Source organism: Ovis aries, chromosome 1, assembly GCF_016772045.2.
Source record: "Ovis aries strain OAR_USU_Benz2616 breed Rambouillet chromosome 1, ARS-UI_Ramb_v3.0, whole genome shotgun sequence".
Lineage (NCBI taxonomy): Eukaryota > Metazoa > Chordata > Mammalia > Artiodactyla > Bovidae > Ovis > Ovis aries.
In genome coordinates this window covers 177,373,875-177,387,065 of record NC_056054.1, presented here as the reverse complement: position 1 = coordinate 177,387,065, position 13,191 = coordinate 177,373,875, and positions in this window count along the sequence as shown.

Below are 13,191 nucleotides of genomic sequence, written 5' to 3'. Positions count from 1 at the left end.
ACCTTGATGGTGGGACCCTGGAGGGTGTCAGGCCAGGCAGCTCCCCAGTGACTCTGGAGGGCTTACGGGAAAAGGAAACAGCAACTTCTGCCAAAAGCAGACAGTAGGCTCCTGTACAAACAGACCTCTGGGTGAGCTGACACTTAATCACCGAGTGGCCCCACCTCTTCATCTCCAAGGTAACTACACAGCGGCAAAGCAACTTCTCTGTACACTTAACTCTTGCTGTATGGTGCCCCCTTTTGACATTTCATTAAATTTCCTCTTCTAACCTATTAATGTTCGTTTAAACCTGCTTTTCAGCTTTTTGAGCTGTGTAATAAGACCAAAAGTTTTGTTTCCGAAGGAGTGAGTGAAAAGTGAAAGCGAAAGTCGCTCAGACGGTCCGACTCTTTGCAACCCCATGGATTGTGTAATCCATGGAATTCTCCAGGCTTGAATGCTGGAGTGGGTAGCCTTTCCCTTCTCCAGGGGACCTTCCCAACCCAGGGGTGGAACCCAGGTCTCCTGCATCGCAGGCAGATTCTTTACCAGCTGAGCCACAAGGAAGACTTGGTTAGTAAAAAGAAAGTCTACGCTATTTATCATACAGCTTCTGATTTTTAGAGAGCACTTCAGTGTAAGTGCTGTACATGTTGAGAATGACTGTCACCTAGCAGTTTTAGTCAATGAAATGCTCCCTCACCCCCACTCCATATTCTTGAAGGAGTATCCCAAGATCCACTTTTGAAATGTCACCTTTTCTGGGCTTCCTTAAACGTACAATTTAGAAAAAAAAAAGAAAACCTCAAAGGAAAGCTGCTTAAAGAAAACAGAAAGTGTTCTTTCAGCTTTACCTGGAATGTTAATTTCAATGACTTTTCCCCCTTATTTTTGAGCTCTTAATGCAAAGAAGGAGCAGAATAAAAACACATTAAACCTTAAACTGAGAGAGATCACTGTGAGAAAACAAGAGAAGTGGAACCACTTCAGAATGAGATGTTTTGCATCTCTGGCAGTTTTCAGTCAAAACTACTTAGACTGTGTAAGAAAACATTCAAAAGAAGATAGCATGCTCTCCATATATCCTTGAGTCAGTGCTGGAAGAAGTGCAGGTGAAGACACAGCCTCTAGTACAGTACTGGCATGTAGCAGGTGTTCTAGAAACATCTGTTAGAAGGAAGGCGATGCTCAGTAAACATGCCCTGCTGGGTTCCAGGCAGTACCTTAGACCAGTGCTTTTCAACCTTTAATGTGCAAATCAGCCATATTCTGATTGAGTTGCTCTGGGACAGGCCTGAGATTCTTTGTTTCTAACCAGATTCGAGCTGCTTCTGCTGCTACTGGTTCAGACCATGCTTTGAGTAATAGGGCGTTAGGAAATAAGCTCATTTGCTAGGTGGGAATATGCACTGCATTTTCACTCTCTTTTCTGAGGTTTTATAACATTTTCATATCACTTTTATAATGAAAAAACCTTACATTAAAAATCCCAGCTAAGAATTTCTAAGTATTAGAGAATAATTTTTCTGTCATACTGTCTTGGAAACCAAATTACGAGTGGAATTTTTATACTATGCCACATTAGCTTTGGAAACACTAATTTTAAAATGTAGATTAATACCTAGAGTATGAATGGTTAACATTTTGTTACATACTGTATTATGAAAAAAATTAAGCAGAGAGGAGACTAAATTAATAGGAGGATTGAATTTTAAAGCAAGTCCATTTTAATTGACAGTTACAACCAAGGGAGTGTTGATCCTGTGCAAATCATTTTGATAGGTGCTAGGAATGGAGGGAAAGTTAAAAGCTGGCATATGATGAACGTCAGATAATATATAATCCAGGAGAAAAGAGAGTCAAATATGTGAATTTCAAAATGTAATGTGAGGCTGAATGAGGGGTAATAATAATAGAAGTGCATGTGGAGGACAATTACATTTTGATGGGGGAAGGGCCAAGAGATGCATTAAAGAGGAGGTGGCATTTCAAGCCAGGTCTGGAATTTCAAGAAGAGTTTCTGCAAGTGGAAAATGGGTGGAGGGCTTTGGTGCATGAAACAGATTGTATAGCTGAGAAAACATAAGCAAAGCTATGACAATGAATGCGAGATGTGAGGAACAGATAACACATGAGGGATACATGGAGAATAGAACTCATTTATTCTCATTGGACCATCACAAGAGCTCAATGAGTTAAATACTCTTCCTAGCCCCATTTGACAAAGGACACTGAAGCTCAGAGGCTACATAACTCTGCCCTAGAGCTCCTAGCTAGTGGCAGAACTGTGACCCCAGTCTCCTGATCATTGTGCCAATGGCTTCTCATCATATGTTACCTATTATTATTGCAAACCTGGTAAAGGATGTTTAAGACCACAGTACATTAGAGAGTTCGGACTTCCTTTTTTACAGATAAAAGGGGCCATTGCAAGTTTTTGAGAAGGGGAGAAAAATGATCCATACTGTATATAGAAGATAACGCCAGCATAATGAAGAATTGTTAGAGAAATACAGTCATTTGGGTAAGTTACTGAAATCAGTTATCTAAGCAGGAAAAAAGTGAGAAAGCATGCAGAAACTCTGGCGCACAGAGCACCTTTGAAACTATGGTGCTTGCTTCTTGGTTCTCACTTCTTATCTCCAAGGACCTATAAACTCAAGGCCCACAGTAGACAGCCTGACTTCCTCTGGGATTATTTTCATCACTTGAAATTCTCATCAAAATGTTCATCAATTAATCAAACCTGTTTCTGTAAATATGTCTACAACTTTTATTTTCTTTTCTGGAATTGTTTTTCTCCATTACTTGATTAAGGACCCTACTGAATTCCTGAAGAGGTGACTGCAGGCTTTGTCCTGTCTTGGAGGCTACATTATTTTGGAAATGTTAAAGATGGTTCATTTTCTTTGGAATCACTTCAGAAGTGAACACTGATGGTCCCAGAGCAAACGGCTTGTCGTTTGGATATGTCTGGTTGGCAGGGCAAGATGGCCTGGGTTTTGCTTGACTGAAGGCACCCTAAGAGCTTCTGAGGAAACACGTCAACTTAATGATGCTGAGGCTGAGGCTGTCTCCGGCCCCCACATCCAAGACCCTGTGCTACCTTCTCTCCCAGGCTGTGTGCTTAATGGGAAAGGAACAGCCCAAAGAGCATTACAACCAGGCATGTGTTTGTTCCAGGGACATGGTCTGGAGGTGAGAGTTTGTGCGATGCTTTGAGTTCCACAGTGATGCCTCATTCATGACTTTTTTCCTGGCTGGAGGATGTGGTGAGGGTGGGGAACTGAAATGATGAGCCAGATAAATGAAAGATGAAATGGAGTGTAAGACTGCTTTGCGCCTCATATCAGCAGTTCATCTCTAGTCATTTCTCAGCCTCATTTCCCCAATACAGGCTCCCAAAACAATGTGATAAGGATCAGACTAGAATGAAGAAATATCCCCAATATGGGCAGTGCTGGGGACACGATGACAGCAGCAACAATTACCTTCAGGAAGAGTGACATCATTGTAGCAGCTCGGGACACTCAGGAGCCTCCGTGGAAAGAGACGTCACCAAGCACACTGCCTTGTGGACATGTATGATACACCTCAGACATTGCTGACATGAGGAATGAGTCAGGAGCGGGGGTCAGTCATTTTGTTGATCTGGGCTAGAGCCAGAGACCTCGTGGTTGTGACCCAGACCCTGATCATGCCCAGGTGAGTGTCTTTAAGAACCTGAGTAAGGAGCAGCAGCAGCTTAAACAGGAATTGTCCATATGTGGCTCCGCTTTGTGCCTACCTGGTATTTGTGGTCAACAACCAGGATTCTGTAACAAGACAAGAGTGAGTGTATGTAGCAGTACCAGCCCTGAGATTTTTTCCTCCGGATGTGAAAGCTTGGTGATCGGGAAGAGCCTCTGAGCCGCTCTTTTTTTAAAAAGATAATTTTACTTATGTATTTATGTAGGCTGTGCTGAGTCTTTCCTGCGTGAGCTCTCTCTAGTTCTCCGGCTGTGGGGAGTGAGGGTCCCTCTCTAGCGCTGTGTGTGGGCTTCCCATTGCTGTGGCTTCTCTTGCTGCGGAGCGTAGGCTCTAGGACGTGTGGGCTCCGCAGCTGAGGCACACAACATGGGTTTAGTTGCTTCGTGACACGTGGGATCTTCCAGGATCAGGATTCGAACCCGGGTCTCTTGCGTTGGCTGGCAGATTCTTCACCACTATGCCACCAGGGAAGTCTGCATCTCTGCCTTTTTTTATTTATTAGACATCAACTGTTTCTGATATGTTTAAAGATTTCCTTTAACAACACGTTTGCTATAATACTTTTGAGAGAAGCTAAATAACAAATGATGATTGTAAAATTAGTGTAATGTCCATTTATTCCTTCTAGCACACCGTATTCCTACAGCCTCTTCTCCCTTCCCACCCACCCCTTTCACTAAAAAATAATGTAACTGAGGGAAGCTCCACATCTTTATCTTTCCGGTTAGTTAGCTTGTTTTTGCTTAGCCAAGTCAATGCTCTTTTGTTAGCTAGTTAACTATAAAGTGCCTGATTTAATATGTTATGGAGCCACCTTCTGGTAATAAAGGCACACTTCATGCGTATAGTAAGTTCCCTTTCAGTTACCCTAAAAAAATGTCTCCACATCACCAGCACCAACAGAACAGCTGGGAACTTATGTAAATACAGACTCATGGTTCACACTCCAACCCTACTGAATCAGATCCCCTAGGGGTGGCATCTTTTTTTCTGTCTTTATAAAAAACTCCCCAGGGGATTTTTATGTCTTACATGCTTTAGATCAACACTTTGGCATATCAATCCATTTCTTAAAAAAAAAAAGTTAGGATATCTATGTTGTGTATAAGTTTAAGCGATTAGAGAAAAATATTTCAGTTTAACTGGCAGGAAAACCATCCGCTGTCTCTACTCACCCCACCCCAAGGTTCTTGGAATTATGCAAGTGACATCATTTGTTAGCATGTGTGTGTACGCTGGTAGGCATCTTCATCATCACTTGACCTTCCATCACAACTAGTATGACCTCTGTACATTTGTTATTCATTTAGCAAATAATGAGCTGATTCCACATTTTGATTTGCTGACATCATTTGGAAATACCACGTTGCCACACCACCTGAGTGGTAAACAACATGTTGTTTCACAGCAGATATTATCACTCCCTCCCAATCTTATTATTAAAATTATAAGTTTACAAAAATAACTGCAACTAACACAGATAAACCTTTTTTAAAACAAAGTAAATAAAATAATGAATCATTAGTATTTTCCCCTTATCCACTCTCTCAATATTAGGTTATAGTCAAAACTCTTAGTATGTTTCTTGGCTTTTTGAAGATTTGGTTTCAGAGAATTCTGATCTGCGGAAATCTCTGCAGCTAACCTCCCACCTCAGCCACGTCTTGAGGCACCCTTCCTAAACTGTGCCCACAGCTGCGTCTTCCTTTTAGTAGCAAAAATAGAGAAAGTAAAATTTACCTAGCACATTTTTCTGTTTTGTGTGTGCGTGCTAAGTCACTTCAGTCGTGTCCGACTATTTGTGACCCTTGGACTGTAGCCCACCAGGCTCCTCTGTTCATGGGCTTTTCCAGGCAAGACTACTGGAGTAGGTTGCCGTGTGCCCTCTTCCAGGGGATCTTCCCGACCCAGGGATTGAATCCAAGGCTCTTATGTCTCCTGCATTGGCAGGGGGATTATTTATCACTAGCACCACCTGGGAAATCCCTTTCTGTTTCAGCCAAGTATAAATAAGAATGTTCTAGAAGTCAGCGTTAGGCATAATAATGAAGTAGGGAGGAAATGAGTCCCTAAGACTGGAAGCATCCAAGCCAAGTTTGTTAACAATAAGACAGGAAGGTGGTGAAAGCTTCGATGGAAGCTTGAACTACGTGAGCTTTATGTTCCTTCCAACCAACCATATTCTGTTTTTTCCCTTCTCTGAATATAAGGCTATATCTTTACACACTGAAGCCATTTATCCCTCCCCTCTTTATTACACTGTTTTACTCAAATCTTTGACTTCTTTTGCTGGACCTGAGACTACTGGAACATCTTTTCTAGAAATATGAAACCAGTGTTCTAAAATCACGCTGCTACCAGTGTAAACTTGAGTTGTGATTTGGGGAGTAGTTTTATAATAAAGCCTTTATATTAGTTATACACTCTGGCCTCTGCTCAAGGCCAAAACTCAATATTTTCTCTACTCCTTCCCCATATTCAGCACCTGGGATGAAATGCTCTGACCTCAGGAAGCCAGTCCTAGAAAATCCTTAGTGAAGGTCTCAGCATGGGGAGTATGAATGGCCAGATTGGGAGTCTTCTCTGGTGTTTCCAGCACCTCCATCCTTGTGGGACTGGTGTGTGTGTGTGGTCCGAGGGCAGACCGCCTCAACTCTCCCACCTGAGGCGTCCTAACCCTGGAGAAGGGTATATTCTTACTGCCAGAGCCCCTATGGCAATCATTCATCCTTTCAATTCATTCTTTCAATTTACTTAAGTAGATATTTGTCCAAGGAAGACAAACAGATGGCCAATAAGCGCATGAAAAGATGCTCAACGTGGCTAATTACTAGGGAAATGCAAAATAAAACCACAATGAGGAACCACCATACATTGCTCAGATTGGCCATCATTAAAAAAATCTACAAATGACAAATGCTAGAGAGGATGTAGAGGAAAGGGAGCCCTCCTACACTGTCAGTGGGAGTGTAAACTTGTGTAGCCACTATGGAAAACAGCATGGAGATGTCTCAAAAAACTGAAAATGGAGCTGCCATGTGGTGCAGCAATCCCACTCCTGGGCCTGTATTCAAAGAAAACCATAATTTGAAAATACACGTGCTCCCTGGTGTTCACTGCTGCCCAATTTTCAATAACCAAGACATGAAGCAACCTAAATGTCACTAACAGATGAATAGATGAATAAGATATGGTGTGTGTGTGTATATATATGGAATATGTATCAATGGAATATGACTCAGCTATATAAAGGAATGAAATAATGCCGTTTTCAGCAGCATGAATGGACCTAGAGATTATCATACTAAGTCAGAAAGACAAATACCACATGATATCACTTATATGTGGAATCTAAAATATGAAACAGATGAACTTATTTATAAGACAGAAACAGATCACAGACATAAAGAACAGACTTGCAGTTGCCAAGGGGAGCGGGGGTGGGAGAGGCATGGATTGGGAGTTTAGGATCAGCGGATATAAACTATTACAGATAGAATGGAATAACAACAAGGTCCCACTGCATAGCACAGGGAGATATATTCAAATCCTGTATTTAAACCATAATGGAAAAGAACATGAAAAAGACTATGTATATGTGTGTGTGTGTATAACTGAATAACTTTGTTATATACCCCAAACTAAGACGATATTGTAAATCTACTATATTTGAATAAAAAACAAATTTTGTTGTCCATCTATTACACTTGAATAAAACTGATGATCTAGTTTCTCCGGTGACTTTGAATCCCCCCGGGCACACATCCGTATCAACGGGCATTCATGACCCCTAATGTGAGAGTCTCAGGTCTGAGGGAAAGGCATCGAGAATCTTGTTAGACATAGCAAAGATTCTTGGTTTCCTCATGCTCTGATCCAGTTCAGCAAGGTAGAAGAATGTGCGTGGATTTTCAGACAAACCTGGAAATAGTGTATCCATCCCCCCAAACCCTGGGCAACAGGGAGCAACAGCAAGTTGAGAATCAATGACATAGGCTGAATTTCTCTGGCCATTAGAAACAGGACTATCTCCTTAAAGTAAGAGATGACCAGAAATTCCTACCTAAGACTTAACTCTTTGCTCTTGATCAGGAAAAAGCTTCACTCGCAGAATTCCCATGACTATTCTTTGACCTGCTGAGATCTGTTCAGACCATGGATCCTCACCTGGCTAATTGGTGCTCTTGTTTTTTTTTCTTCTTCCAGTTTTACTGAGATAATTGACATATAACATTGTGTAAGTTTAAGATGTACAGACGATACATATGGAAAATGTTCACTACAATAAGGTTAGTTAATACATCCCTTGCCTCACATAATTACTTTTTGTTGTTGTTGTTATGGTGAGAACAGTCAACATCAGTTTCTTTTAGCAACTTTCAAACATGAAATTGCTATATCCTACTACATAAACTGGACTTCCCAGGTAGCACTGGTGATAGAGAATCCTCCTGCCACTGCAGGAGAGGTAAGACATGAAGGTTCGATCCTTGGGTTGGGAAGATCCCCTGGAGGAGGGCATGGCAACCCTCTCCAGTGTCCTTGCCTGGAGAATCCCATGGACAGAGGAGCCTGGTGGGCTACGATCCATGGGATCGCAGAGTCAGACGTGACTGAAATGACTTAGCACGCACTGATAGTCACCCTGCTGTACTTTAGATTCTCCAGAACTTACACCTCTTGTAACTGGAAGTTTGTGCCCTTTGACAAACGTCTCCTCATCCACGCCCCTCCCCTCCCCCTGTATATTTATTTTTGTGTTTGTCTACTTATTTTCGTTTTCACCGGTTCCCTGGATCTGGCTTTTTCTCTGCACCTGTGGATAATCTGACTGATTATACCAAAGAGAAACTTTAAAACTGACCCAGAAACCTGTTCAATCTAAAGCATCAGCCAAACTACCCAGATTGAGGCTCTGGTCTCCTCTAATCTGACAATAAGAACGTTTTGAAGAATGTATTTTTCAAGTGGATGGTGTGAGACACGGAGTAAAAAAAAACCCATAAATCTCAGCCCACCAGATTGAGTGAGAGACCGTCACTTGTTTTAGCTTAGTGCTCTGTTCGGCTAACATTTTTCTCTCTCCTTTTCTCTTATTTGCCACCTCCTGTCACTTACTCATACCATATGTAATTGAGCACTAACTTGTCCCAGACCTTGCCCTCGCTCTGGGGTTGCAGAGCTGTGCAAAGTAAGCTCACACTCCTGAGGACATTCCAGTCTAACAGAGGCGTTCACAGCCTGCATTTCCTTAACTGCGAGTTTCCATTTGAACATGCCACCAAAGCAGCACAACAGATTAGAAAGTTTGGTCTCGGTGAGATAGGGTATCTTCAAGTATTTATTGACTAAACATACAATGATCCAGCTGTTTACTAAAAATTTGGAGACGTGAATAAAGTTTTGTAGTAGAAGAAGGGGAAGTGACTGCTGGGTCTTCTGCTTGGGGAGCCTCCAGTAGGAAGGCTGAACCAGAGCCTGCATCATCCCTCACTGCCTTGTGTGCGGCATCTTGCCACAGGGACTGCTTTGACTTTGAACTGTTCCCACGATTTCTGCTGAGGTGTCAACAGAAAACACTGCTCAAGGGTTTGAGTAGGAACCAAAGTTTCTGTCTTCAGTTGAATTCTTCAAGGTGAATTTGGGAAAGACAGCTTAGTCTCCTTTGATATAAAGTGGTTTAATGGTGAGAGGAAAAGTTTACCCTGGAGTTCTAGGGAAATCAAAGAATTTTATTCATTTCCATAAGAAAGAAAAATTGATTGAAGTTTTGGTGGGTCCCAGCCAGTGCCTAAGGCAGAGTAAGCAAGCCCAGAAATGCAGCAAAAACACTGAATTTGGAGGATGAATCCTCATTGATATTTGCCTGAACTTTGAGATTAAGCAACACTTAGGAATAGAGAAAGAAATCTCCCTTGAATAAACAGATCTTTGCATCTCGTTATACTGTCTAAGGGTTGCCATGTTTGAAAAAATAGGTTGGTTTTGAGTCAAATTAAGCGTTATTTATGTGTGCTAAGTCACTTCAGTCATGTCTGATTATTTATTAGGGTCTTACTTAAGCACTTTTTTCTTAAAACTTTATATTTGGAAATATATTCAAACTTCAAAAATGTTTGCAAAAATAAAAAAAGTAAAAAAAAAAAACCCCACATATCCCCTTTACCTCGATTCATCTATTGTTGACATTATTATCATCTGCTTTTCTCTATCTCTGCATGTATATGTACATATGCATGCGTGTATCTATGGATATATGCATACATAAGCACGTACCCACTTGGGAGTAATATACTTTATGGCAGTTTACCCTAAATACTTCAGTGTGTATTTCCTGAGAATAGGAATATTCTCTTACATAACCAGAGTAGAGTTATTGATACTTTTATCCAGTCTTCTGCCCATATTCCAATTTTGTCAGCTGATCTGGCAACTGTCAGCTCTGATTTGCCAGATTTCCTTTGTAGCTTTAACCCCTCCAGAAAAGGATCCAGGCTAAAGTTGTGTGTGCATGCTCAGCTGCTCAGTCGTGTCCAACTCTTTGCGACCCTATGGACTGTAGCCCTCCAGGCTCCTCTGTCCATGGGATTCTCCAGGCAAGAATACTGGAGTGGGTTTCCATTCCCTTCTCCAGGGGATCTTTATCCTCCGTCTCTTATGCCTCCTGCATTGGCAGGCGGGTTCTTTACCACTAGCGCCACCTGGCGGCGATGAATTGCCATGTCTTTTAAGCTTCTGGTTTATTTTTAAAGCCCCCTTTTGGCCTTTAGGCATTTCTCAATTTGTGTCTGTCTGATGTTGCTTTGTGACTGGATTCAGCTTATTCATTCTCTGCCTTAATGCTGCAAAGGGAATAGTGTGTCCCCGCCAGGGTATGAAATCTGAAGGAGCAGATGTCCATTTGTCCAGCAGATGTCCATTTTTTTCCCTCACTGAAGTTAATTTTGGTCACTAGTCAAATTGTTTAATTTCTCCACTACATAATTACTGTTTCTTTTTCCTCTCTTGTAACTAATAAGCATACTTCAGGGAGACCATTTTGAGACCATGCAAATACCTTGATTGTCACGAAAATATCCTCATTATTTAGTATTTGTCAATGAATCTAGCCTGATTTGATCTTTACTATAATGATTACAAAATAATGACTTTCCAACTCCAGCACTCTGTATTTACCAATCAGTTCTCAGCATTCTACTGTAGGCAAAAGCTCTCTCTTTCCCCTTCCTCCCTGCCTCCCTCCCTTCCTCCTGTCTCTCTAGATCTCTCTTCCTATGTATCCGCAATAAGGATTTATGAATTCTTACTTTTTTCAGTGGCTTCTAATTCATTAGTGTACTTACTTATATTGGCATTCAAATTGTCCTAGATTGAACAAGTAGGAGACTTCAAACTGACTCCTGCATCCTTCTAACGTACTCTCCAACATTTCTTTGGAATGTGTTATTTTCTGACATAAGACATTCCAATCATACATTACATCTATTTTGCCCTTATGCAAACGTTTCTCTGAAAGTTCTGATTCCTTTCAGCACGAAATTATAGTGAACAAGATCTGAGTGTCAGATGTGCTACTAGAATACCTTTGCTTCTTGGTTCGTTCAGAAGACAAATGTGGGAAAGACAGGCATGCATAGCTACTTACAACACATGCACAATCAGAATTACCACAACCAATAGGGCCAACTGGATATCATAATATTAATATACAAATTGTATACATAAATATTTATACAGACACATTTCCCCCTTATTTTTCCTTCTTTCTTACACAAAGGTAGCATATTATATACTCTTTGCTTTTTTCCCTTAATGATGTCTCCTGGAAATCACTTCATATTAGTCAACAGAGATTTTCTTTCTTGATTTTACAGCTGTACAGTTACCATTTTTTTGGTATTTACTATCGCTTATCCTATCAATCTCCTGTTTGGACATTTAGATAGTTTTTTAGTACTTGGCAATAACAAATAATGCTGTCAAGAATAATCTTGTGTATATATAGTTTGATATTGTTGGAAGTTGAGCTTCAGGATAAATTCTTAGAGAGAAACTGCTAAGTCTAAGATAAATTAATATGTAGTTTGGTTTGATATCATCAATTCCTGTCCACAGTGGTTGTCCCATTTTGCATTCCCTTCAGCAGCACAGGAGAGTGCCTGTTTCTCCACTGCCTTGACAACAGAGCATGTTGTCAACTTCTCAAATTCTTCACAAGTGAAGGGGAAGAAATAGCGCCTCAATGAAGTTTTAATTTGCATTTCTTTTAATATGAATGAATTTGAAATTTTTTTAAAAAGTGTTATTTTCATATCTTTTTTAGTGACTCATTGGTGTCATATGTTTGACCCATTTTTTCCCACAGAAATTTTCAGCTTTATTATCCTCACTATTTGTAAGTTCTTTATAATTTTGCAAATTATCACTCTTTATTTGTGATATACGTTGTGGATATTTTCACCCAGTTTATCATTTGCCTTTTCACTCCCCTTTATTCTCTGCAAACTGTTTTTCTTTAAGCAGTCAAATTTATCGATTTTCTTCTTATTACATGTGGAAATATATATATATATTCATATACAAACATAGTTACAGTAGTATATATATAACAGTGATATAGGACATGTGTATATGTATATATACTATAGAATATATATATATTTAAATATATAGTAATTTATACTATAACTATATATATATTAGTATATATACAAGTATATATACTACAGTATATGTGTGTATATATTTAACTATATAGTAATATATATTATTACTGTATTATTACTATATTTAACTATATAGTAACATTATACATTATATACCTTATAACAATAGTCTATATATGTATAATATAAATATAGATATAGTTCCATATAAATGGATAGATACAGATATGCACAGATATATTATGTATATATGGAGTTAGGAAAACATCTCATTTTCTCAAGAGTTTTAATTAGAAATAGATGTTGAATTTTGCCAAAGACTTTTAAAGTATCTATGGAAGTTAATCCTGCATCTTTCTTCCTAAGCCTTATTTATATGGTAAATTAAGAGATTTTCTATTAGTGAGCCCTCCTTGCATTCCTGGTATAATCCTTAGGTAAGGTTTCAAGTCCCATCTCTATGTCTCAGATGTCAAGGTCTATACTGAAGTGCCTCTGTCAACACTCTCCTCTCTGAAGCCTTTAAAAAATACTTTTCACACTCTGTGCCTGAAATAATATCCTCTTCTTTATTCTTTTCTCTTCTTTGTATATACTTTTATTTTCAGACTTATCACACTGTGCTGTATTTATTTGTTTAGAATCTGTTTCTCCCACTAAACTCTACATTCACTGAACCACTGGAGTGGTTCTTAAGGAATTTTTTATATCAGTTACTTGAGTGTGAAATCTCCAGACCCTAAACTGGCCATCCAAAGGAGTTACTCAGGAGTGGTACTTGTCACACTTTTCC